Source organism: Amaranthus tricolor, chromosome 11 (genome assembly GCF_026212465.1).
Source record: "Amaranthus tricolor cultivar Red isolate AtriRed21 chromosome 11, ASM2621246v1, whole genome shotgun sequence".
NCBI lineage: Eukaryota > Viridiplantae > Streptophyta > Magnoliopsida > Caryophyllales > Amaranthaceae > Amaranthus > Amaranthus tricolor.
The window spans coordinates 641,610-652,833 of NC_080057.1; positions in this window are offsets into that span (position 1 = coordinate 641,610).

Sequence of the window (11,224 nt, forward strand, 5' to 3'; positions counted from 1 at the left end):
GAACTCTCCCGTAGCTTCTTTTTCCTTCCATCCCATATGTTCAAATAAAAAGTGACATATTTAACAATTAGTATAAATAAATCAAAGCCAAAAAATACAAAAAAAATCAAGAATATACTTTATAATTTCAAAACTCACCACAGCATCTGCAACCTTCTTCGTTCCCGGATCAGTGATTGTAAATTTAGCACTTACATTTTGGGAATGAAGTCTGCAATACCAATACCGCACTCGATCTCCAGCAGGAGTATTCACGGATACGGAGGTAGTCGTAGATGAGGGCGTGGTTGGACTTTGATTGGGGTATAAACCCGCGTCCACCCACTCTATTCGAACCTCATCGTACGTTTTTAGGCCTAAGCGATGGTAAAACTTCGTTTTGCTTGCTGATTCAGAAGCTTTACCACACTTTTTCCTAATTAATCAATGGAAATCGAATGTCATATATTAGTTTAATTATTGAATCAAAAGAAGTAAATTCAAATCAAAAGCTATAATATAATATGGAATACTTACAACTTCAATGAGAGTTGTTCTTTTGGCAACAAAAGCCTCCTATTCCTTCTTTGATATGTGACCCCATATTTCGTAGGGCATCTTCGAAGGTGCTTGCTCTCCACCTTTGTTTCCTGTTTTGACCTTTTTGGTCGTACGGGCACGCTTCTTTGTGATCCAGCCAGTACTAGCTTGGATTGAAATCTCTGAATCTTTCAGCAACAGCTGAAAGAAACACATTCTTCTTCTCCTCATCGCTCTCGATGTGAAAAAGATTCTACAAAATAAAAATTATATTTATTAGTGTCAATTAAACTAATTATAAAATGAAACTAAATGAATAAAAATAGTATCATTCCATAGAGAGTTCTTCAAACCGTCTGGAACCTCATTCCATGCGTACAATATGGAAATCTTACGGATACATAGGCCACTTGTTTTCCATATTGCCTACGCCATTTTCCACAGGGTTGACCCAATGCATTGTATTCTAAATGCATGGGTTCCGTGACTTTGAGGTTTTTCGTAGGACCTCGCCCTTTTCTTTTCTTACTGGTAGTGGGAGCATCCATTGGTGGGGCGTCTTCAGTCTCATAATCATTGTTAAGTGGTGGAGCTTCTTCAGCCATACGCTCGTATCTCACAATTTGGTCCTTTTCAGTGTCATGACTATGTTGCTCATTATCCGAGGTCTCAATCTCGGGGACAATTTCGTCTCTGAAAAGATGCATTGTATATCAGTACCTGAAAGTGTATGAATAGAAATATATTAGAACATAAGAATATGACTATGATTTACAATTCTAACCACTTCAACACAATCACATATACCAAATAGTGTTGTGTGCAAAGTTTCATGCAAAACAAACCTCTGTCAACAAGTCAAAAACACAAGGACGTTTTCCAAACTCATCCTCGACTCCCTCCATCATCTCATCAACACAATCCACATCCTCATTGACATTCTTTTCATCTATCTGATCATACCTATCAACATGATCTACTACATCCTCATTGACATCAGCCACATTATTGACGTCCTCAACAACACTTTTGTCTTTGTAAACTCCCTCCTCACCATGCCAAACCCAAACAAGATATTGAGGCCTAAACCCACCTCAAAGTATGTGCTCCCTAAGGATATCAACACCATCTACCTTTGATACATTGCCACAAGTGACACATGGGCAATAAAAACCAACTCCCCCCCATCCTAACTTGATGTTCAACCGCAATACTACAAAATTCTAATACGCCATCAATAAATTCTGACGATTCAATGCTTCCATACATCCAATGACGATCTTTTGTCATCCTAATTAGTGTGATTTAATTAATTCAAAAAAAAATTAATTCACAACTTTTCACATATATACTTATTTTAAACAAACATATTTAACCCTAAAAATATATACTTATTTATACCAAATCTATTTAACCCTAAATATACATACTTCATATTCTACTTCTATACTTCATACTTCAATATTAAGCACTATATTGTAAATAAAATCATATTTTAATTCTAATAGTTAAAGGCATAAATATAACAACAAACCACATTTTTAACAAATTACACAAATATTTAACAAACTAATAACATTAACTTGAATAATGTAAAATTCACAAATAAAATGATATCTTTAGCACAAAATTACAAAATTTTATGTTAAACAATAAAGATATGAACTTGCAAATTAGTAAAATAAATATAATAAACTTGATTTCGTGGGTTATGTTATCTACAACGAAAGACAGAGAAACAAAATTAGTATACAAAAAGTTGGCCTAATTTTCGAGTGTTTTCATGAATATCTTGCTAAACTTAAATGTTTAACAAATTAAAAAGAGAAAAAATACCTTAATTTCGTGGGTTTTGAAGATGAACAAGACCAAAGTCTAAAACTTTGAATTTAGGAACAGTTACAACCGTGGGTTTATGAATAAGAAGTAGCAGTGAACAAGAAAATGTCGTGGGTTTCAATGGGTTTCAATGGGTTTTTCGAGTGTTTTTCGAGTGAAAAGAAGTAACAAATATGCCGTGGGTTTATGAACCAAGAAGTATCAGCGTGAAGAAAAAGACGAAACAGTAGCAGCCGTTAGAGTGTTTTATGAAAATTCTTCGTGTGGGTTTTATGAAAACAGCAGCAGCGTGAAGATGGGTATAACGTTAAGAGAAAAAATGATAAAGAAGAGCAAGAACTAAGATGATGAAGAACAGGGTTTTTAGAAACTGTGGTCGGGTTTTTTTGAAGAAGATGAACGTATTATGTTTAATGCATGAAGCAGAAGAGTACGTTTATAAGTCGCGTTTTTGAATGTATTTAATGCTGCAGGGAATAAGAAAACTGCAGCATTTAAGTGGCCAAGTGATTATATGCTACGAGCTAGGAAGAAACCGCAGAATTTGATTGGATTATTTGCTGCGGGCTAAGAAGAAACCGCAGCATTTGATTGGTTTTTTTTTTCTAATTCTTTTTCCTATTTATTGCTGCGTATATAAAAAACCGCAACAAATGACACGCAGCAGATACGTTTTTTTCCACTAGTGATTTGAGTAGTGATGATGTGAAAAATGCCTTAACACAAAGGGATCTTATTGATTCACAATTATCACAGAAGTCACAAAGTATTACGAGTTATGGGTTTTTTGTAAGAGGGAGGACGCAAGAGAAAGGTTCCACTAGTGGGAATGGAAACAAGGGTAAAGGGAGCTCAAAGTCACGGGGGTCTAACAAAAATTAGACTTGCAACTATTCCAAGCTTAAAGGCCACATCAAGAAGGATTATTGGAAATTAAAAAAGAAAAATGATGAGGGAGCTAGGGACAGAACTAGCAAGGCCGATGCTAGTTATGTGAATGATAATGATGATGGTCATGTATTAGTTGCCACATATGGGTACAAAGATAGTGATGAATGGATTCTTGACTCGGGGTGCACTTTCCACATGACTCCCAACAAAACTTTCTTCCAAACATATGAAACTATTGATGGGGAAAATGTAACCACGGGGAACAACACAACATGCAAGGTGGTTGGTGTTGGGAGTGTAAAAATGAAAATGTCAGATGGGATGGTGAAGACCTTGACCGATGTAAGGTATATTCCGGGTTTGAAAAAGAATCTCATATCCTTGGGTACTCTTGATAAAATCGGGTGTAGAATCACTTGTGAAGATGGAATTATGAAGGTTGCTAGAGGCTCACTAGTAGTGAAGAAGGGAAAGTTGAATGGGAGTTTGTATACCCTTGAAGGATCAACTACCCTAGTCTCGGTGAACATTTCCATAAACACAATGTTCAATCATGACATAAAGCTTTGGCGCTTGAGACTTGGTCACATGGGAGAAAGAGATATGTTTGAACTTTCCAAACAAGGTTTATTTGATGGGAAAAAGTTTGGGAACCTTTTTGTGAACATTGTGTTTATGAGAAACACAAGAGGGTTAGTTTTAAACCCGCCATACACAACACTAAGGGAATTTTAGCCTATATTCATTCCGACTTGTAGGGGCCTTCAAGAAAGCCCTCCCTTAGTGGTTGTAATTATTTGTTGACCTTTATAGATGATTTCTCAATAAAAGTTTGGTGTTACTTCATTAAACAAAAGAATGAAGTTTTTGATGTTTTCTTGGAGTGGGAGAAAATGATAGAGAAAAAGACTGGTAGGAGCATCAAGACCTTAAGAACCGATAATGGTCTTGAATTTGTTAATAATAAATTTCTTCAATATTGTTCTAGTGAAAGTAATGTTAGACATAGAACTTGTACAAGATGTCCTCAACAAAATGGTGTTGCGGAGAGGATGAATAAAACATTGTTGGAAAGAGCTCGGTGTATGCTAAACCAAGCTAAATTGAGGAAGCAATTTTGGGCCGAAACGGTGGCTACGACAAGTTATTTGATCAACTGCTCACCTCATACCGCCTTATAATTCAAATCACCACAAGAAGTGTAGTACAACACTCCGGTAAATTATTCTAGTCTTAGAGTATTTGGTTGTCCAGCTTATATTCATGTAAATGATGGTAAGTTAGAACCTCGGGCTAGAAAATGCATTTTTGTGGGATATGGAGTGGGGTAAAGGGGTATAGGGTGTGGTGTAATGAGTCAAAAGGAATAATTACTTCTAAAGATATTGTATTTGATGAAAATAGCATGTTAGTCTCTAGTGTCGAAAAGCCCATTGATAATGTTGTAAGTATTCCTATTGATGCACAAGTGGAGGATCAACCTCCCAATATTGATGATGATAAAATTGATGATGATGATTTTCAACAAAGGTCTCCTTCTTTGTCCACAACTAGGAAAAGAAGGAAGATCGTGGCTCCAAGAAGGTATATTGAAGAGTGTGATTATGTTGCATATGCTCTCAACATTGCTAGTGAAGTCGAGGGGTTAAATGAACCAAGTACGTACAAGGAGGCTATGACCTCAAACGAAACTTGGGATATCGTTGAAACACCAAAGAAAAAGAAGATTTTTGGGTGCAAGTGGATATTCAAGAGGAAGGAGGGTCCTTCTAGTAGTGTTCCTCCCATCTACAAAGCAAGGGTAGTTGCAAAGGGATACTCTCAAATTGAGGGTGTCGATTTTCATGAGGTATTCTCACCAATAGTGAAACACTCTTCTATAAGGGCACTACTTGCATTGGTGGCGATGGAAGATTTGGAGTTGCATCAATTGGATATAAAGACGGTGTTTCTTCAAGGTGAGCTTGAGGACAAAATTTTTATGAAGCAACCGGAAGGTTTTGAGGTAGCCGGTAAGGAAAGTCATGTGTGTAGAATGAAGAGGTCATTGTATGGGTTGAAGAATTGCATAAATGGTCCAAGAGGTTTAATTCTTTTATGATTTCACATGATTTTATAAAAAGTTCTTATGATAGTTGTGTTTATCTTAAGAAACTTCAAGATGGTTCTTTGTTGTATTTGCTCTTATATGTTGATGATATGCTAGTAGCTTGTAGTTCTTTGTTTGAGGTAGAGAATTTGAAAGTGTTACTATCAAGTGAATTTGATATGAAGGATCTTGGTGAAGCCAAGAACATTCTTGGAATGGAGATTTTGAGAGACGGGGCTAAAGTTGTCCGATACCTTAGCCAAAGGAAGTACATTGAGAAAGTTGTGCAACGTTTCTCCATGAATGATGCTAAAGGTGTGTCTACTCCTCTTTCCTCTCATTTCAAATTATCCAAGAGGTTGTGCCCACAAACAAAGGCGGAAGAAGAGCAAATGCTAAGAATCCCATACACTAGTGTCGTTGGTAGTGTAATGTATGCCATGGTATGTTCTAGACCCGACATAGCTCATGCAGTGAGTTTGGTAAGTAGATATATGTCTCATACGGGGAAGGGACATTGGGAGGCACTTAAGTGGTTGCCGAGGTATTTAAAAAGTACTTCTAGTGTTTGTCTTATGTATGTAAAGGATTCAAGCGAGCTAACGGGGTTTTGTGACTCGGACTATGTTATTGATCTTTATAATAGAAAGTCCACAAGTGGGTTTGTGTTCACATTGGGTGGTTCGGCGGTAAGTTAGCAGTCGTCATTACAAGATGTGGTTGCTCTTTCAACAACCGAAGCGGAGTACATCGCCGTTACCGAGTCATTCAAGGAGGTAAAGGGGCTCAAAGTTCTTGTTAGTGAGATATGTAATAAGGTGTGTTCGGTAAGTGTGCATTGTGATAGTCAAAGTGCAATTCACTTGGCTAGAAATAAAAATACATTTCATAGAAGGTCCAAACACATTGATATTAAGTATAATTTCATCCGAGATGAAGTTGAGCACAAAAGGATGATTTTGAAGAAAATTGATACTAAAGAAAACCCGGCCGACATGATGACAAAGCCATTGCCAACAACTAAGTTTGATTTGTGTGTTGACTTGGTTGGTTTAGCTCCTTGCTTGAGGTAATACCCTTTGGGGCATTTGAGGTGTGTATGTTATTTTTTTGTTTATATTCTTGTAAGATGAAGTGGATTGATGAATGCTTTGACTTGGGTGAACTCAATTGAATGGTATCATGAGTGGTGTGACTTGAGTGCACAATTGATGTGTGCATTCATGTGTGACTCTTGGGATGGAATCCAATGAGTATGATAATGTGGGTGATTAAGTTGTTAACTTAATGATTGTAGTGTTGAAGTGTGATTTATTGTGGTGAAGTATTCATGAGAATTATTGTTGTTAATGGTGATTAATGAAGAAGTGCAAAGGGTCTTAGTGGATGCTTTGCTCGAGCAGAACCTAACAGAAGAATTCTGAAGGTCGCTCGACTGAGCGAGCTCTTGGAATGGTCGAGCGGTCAGAAAAAATGCATCCAGAAGTTTTCTGTAGGTCGCTCGACCGAGCGCGCTCTCTGTTTTGGTCGAGTGGTTCCTCTAATATGCCTACGATGCTGGTTTTCGACTTTTCTGTTCTTGGAGCTGTTTCATATCATTCATTGTTCAACATTAAGCATGTATTAAGTGAGCAATTATCATTAAGTACTCTTAGTACTATAAATAAAGCTCTCATACTCACTCAAAGAGAATCATCAAACATAACCCTTAAGCCAAACACATAGCCTTTTAATTTTATCTCTTACCCAATTGTATTACTTCATTTGTAAGAGTTTTTTATACTCCTTTTTATATAATATAAACAAGAAACTACACACACAGAGGACGTAGCCATCAATGGGTGAACCTCCTTAAATCTTTGTGTTCCTTTTGCTAGTTTTACTTTATCAAACATTGTTTATTTCATTGTTATTGTTATCGTTTATCAAAGTTCTTAGCATCATATCGATCTTGGCAACTAAACCTCACTAACCTATGTCTACTCTACAATTGATCAAAGAATTCTTCTCCGGGCCAGAGATTCTATTACACTCCAAGTATTCTCTGACTCTAATTGGTAACTAACTATCATCCTATTATTTTTGAATGTCTGCTCTCTATATATACAAGAGCATTTACCGATCTTCATAATAACCATACCTTACCTTTTACTCTAGCTTGTTCTTATTCTTAAGTTGCTTGTATCCAAGGCCTTTTGTAACAGATATCAAGGTGGCTAGGGGATGGGAATGAGAGTTAATTCTTATAAGCCGAATGAAAGGGTCGAGGAAGTTATTTAAGGGTGGAGAAAGATTAGGGGCAGAGGTGGGTTGGTGTTGGGCTAGGAAAAAGAAGAGTTGCAGGTTAGTGTTGGGATGAGAAAGAGACGCATTGATTGTGGTTGTAAGGAGGGTTGCGTATATCTTTTCCCTTTATTCGTAGGTTTACTATTGAGGGTTAAGCTAAGGGTAGTGGGGTTTTGACATGGTGGAGATGGTGGGAGCTGTTTGTGGTGCAAAGGGAAGGCAAAGAGGTGGGGTGGTGTGTTGGACGATAATAGTCCAATGTTGGACATATATGTGTATATACATGTGTCATTATAATTTTTTTATATTTTACTTATACCCATCTGAAAGTTATCTAACTAAAGTTAAAAGGTTTGGGCTTAATGTATCTTTAGGTTATGAGTCTTGACTATGTAGAGACTCCTTTTATGGTTTTGTTCTATGATTGGTTAAAGTCATATGTTATTGTTATATATAGTAGTTATGGCCTCTAGGTTAAACGTATTTCTTTTTTGTCTATCATCTTATTGGCGATGAGAAATAAAAGTCAAAAAATTAAGGTTCGTCACTATAGAGAATATATATTAATCTAGAAGATCTAATCGCTCTCGTTCTCTAAATTTTCTAATGTGCAATGAAATTAAATAACTTTTGATTTTGTCTTTATTTATTGATCTATTTCAATATAATAGATCCTATTTATTTGCAATGATTTTTATCATTTTTTATCGCATCATGACGGAGTATTCAGGAAATGGTGGATATTATAAATTTTTTTTGGTTTTTCCTTTTTTATTCCATTTTTATTTCTTTTGTTAATTTTCTTTTCATATGCCTTGAATAACATTATATTCCAAGTTACCAAAGTGACTAAAACCTTTAAAATTAAATATGTATGATAAATTTTAAATAAGCGCAAATTTAAGAGTTTTAAAATCAAGCCATCTAAATATGAGAGTTTTTATTTTTATTTTTAAAATTTTTCCTTAAAAATTAACAATATTTAATGCCTAACTACAATATACAAACTATGATTAGTCATCCTTTTAAGATAAATTACCTTATTTACAAAGGTAAAGCATCATAACAATCACGATAAGCTAATTAATCTATCGCATAACCACATCTTTATCTTTAGCACTATAAAGAAATGCTTTGTTAATTGAGTTGTTGATGACTTGATTTTGCATGAGCTACCATTTTGACGCGTTACATCTTCAATCATCATTTGCAAAAAGTTAGAAGGAGCATATTCAATTTAAATAATAAAATAATTAAAAAATAATTAAATATATAACTATAATATAATAATGATTGTTGTTGGACCAAGCACAAAGTAAACAATGAAAAAGAGACGTATGGAAATAGATTTTCTTACACAATTAAAGATCTTGATTTTTGGAAGGCAAAGCTAAGTGTCATTTTTTTAAAATATCTTAATTCAATATTTAAAATGATTATTGTTATGGAAGAAGTAGTTTGTTGTGTAGAAGACATAATGTGATTTGCCTATGCTTTATGAAGCAACCAATACATGCTTCCTACACTAAGAAACAATATGCTAATATTATATGATCGTTTCTACGTCGTGTGATAGATTAGAAATAATGTATGATAATTCATCAAAGACATAATGTGACATTGCCTTTTGTTTCAACGGAGATACTATTTGTATTATTAGACATGCTTGCCTTTAACCTAACAAAATTAAGCAAATTTGTCATAAAATTACTTCCTCTGCTCACAATTAATGTTATTCACGAAATCAAGTATTAAAAATTATTAAACAAAAAGTCAGCAGAAAACATATGAAAACCATGAGTATTAAAAAATTATATTAAAATGAGAATAATCAAAGATAATTACGTCCAAATAATGTGATATAAATAGAAAGATTTTTTGTAATAAAATCAATGAAACTGCCTAAAATTGTATATTAGAACACTAAAAGAGAATGAAGAGGTTTTTTTTTAATTAACTCATCCTGTTATTTTTTAACAATTTTCGTGAAGCTTGACTATTAATTCATTTTCCATGATAAATAAAATAAAAAAAAATTATCATGATTAATGCAATCTTTTACTAATACTCTGCAATAATATCAATTTTTATTAATTATAAATAATATTAACTTAAGAGATGTTTACCATAAATTTACCATTTTAATTTATAACCAACAAATTTGAATACTTTTAAAAAATCAATCATGAAGAAAGTTATGCCATCTAAAATTATCTTAAAGGTTAAAATGTATGAGTTAATTTGTTAATGGTAGCAATGGAAATGGCTTTGCAAGAATCGAAACTAAAGAGGAAGAAGAAAGAAATGGTATTGCATTTATTATTTTTGTAAAAGTATACACCAAGAAATCAAACTATGAGTTGTCATTCTCATGTACTATACAAGAGAGAATAGGACAAAATAGTAAAACAAATTTATGTTACACAAGGGTAAAGGAGGTTATTGCAAATAACCACTGTACAGAAGCTTTGTGAATTATTTCCTATGATATATTTATCATCCCCCCTCAAACTTGGGAGGGGTATACATGCCAAGTTTGGTGAGAAGATTGCGAAACTGAGCAAACGGAAAGATAAGTCAACTGTAGGAGACCTTCCATAACCTTTTCACAGGTGAAATCACAGTTGACTTCAATGTGTTTTGTACGTTCATGGTAGACCGAATTTTGAGCAATATGAAAAGTAGACATGTTATGATAGTGTAGAGTGACGGGTTTAAGATTGGTGACACCAAGTTCTTCAAACAACCCAAACAACCTCAGCAAAAGCAGTGGCCATTGATCTATATTCGGCCTCTGAAGATGACTTAGAGACAGTAGCTTGTTTCTTGGATTTTCAGCTGACATGAGAGTGACCAAGCATAAGAATAAAATCAGAAATGAAACGCCTAGTGTTCAGACAAGAAGCCCAATCAGAGTCGGAGTAAGCCTGGAGAGTAATAGAGTCTGAAGCTACAAGTAATATTCCTTGACCAAGAGTAGTAGATAAGCAACCAAGAGTATGTTTGAGAGCCTGGAGATAATTTGTAGTAGGATGTTGTATGTGTTGACTTAGAGTTTGTACAAAATAGAAGAGATCGGGACGTGTGTGGGTTAAAAAATTAAGCTTGCTAATGAAGCTACAGTATAATGTCAGGTTACAAAGTAGAGGAGAATCACCTTTGGAGAATTTAAGGTTTAGAGGTAATGGAGTAGGATATGTCTTGAGATCAGTAAAACCATAATCACGAATTAGCTCAGAGTTAAATTTTCATTGAGTAAGAATAGTGCCCTTATCCGAATATGAAGCTTCAAGACCCAAGAAAAAACCCAAACGATCAAGATCTTTGATGCTAAAAACATGATGCAGCTGCGACTTGAGTTGAGAAATAAGAGTAGGTTTATTCCCAGTAATGATAATATCATCAACGTAGATAGCAATGATAGTAAGGGAAGTAGAAGTCTTGTGAGTAAAGAGAGAATAATCAAGCTTGGACTGAGAACAGCCTTGATTAAATAACTCTTGAGTAAGTTTTGAGAACCAATGACGAGAAGCCTGTTTAAGACAATATAAAGACTTCCTTAGTTTACATACCATATTTGGAGAGTGAAGAAGCCCATAG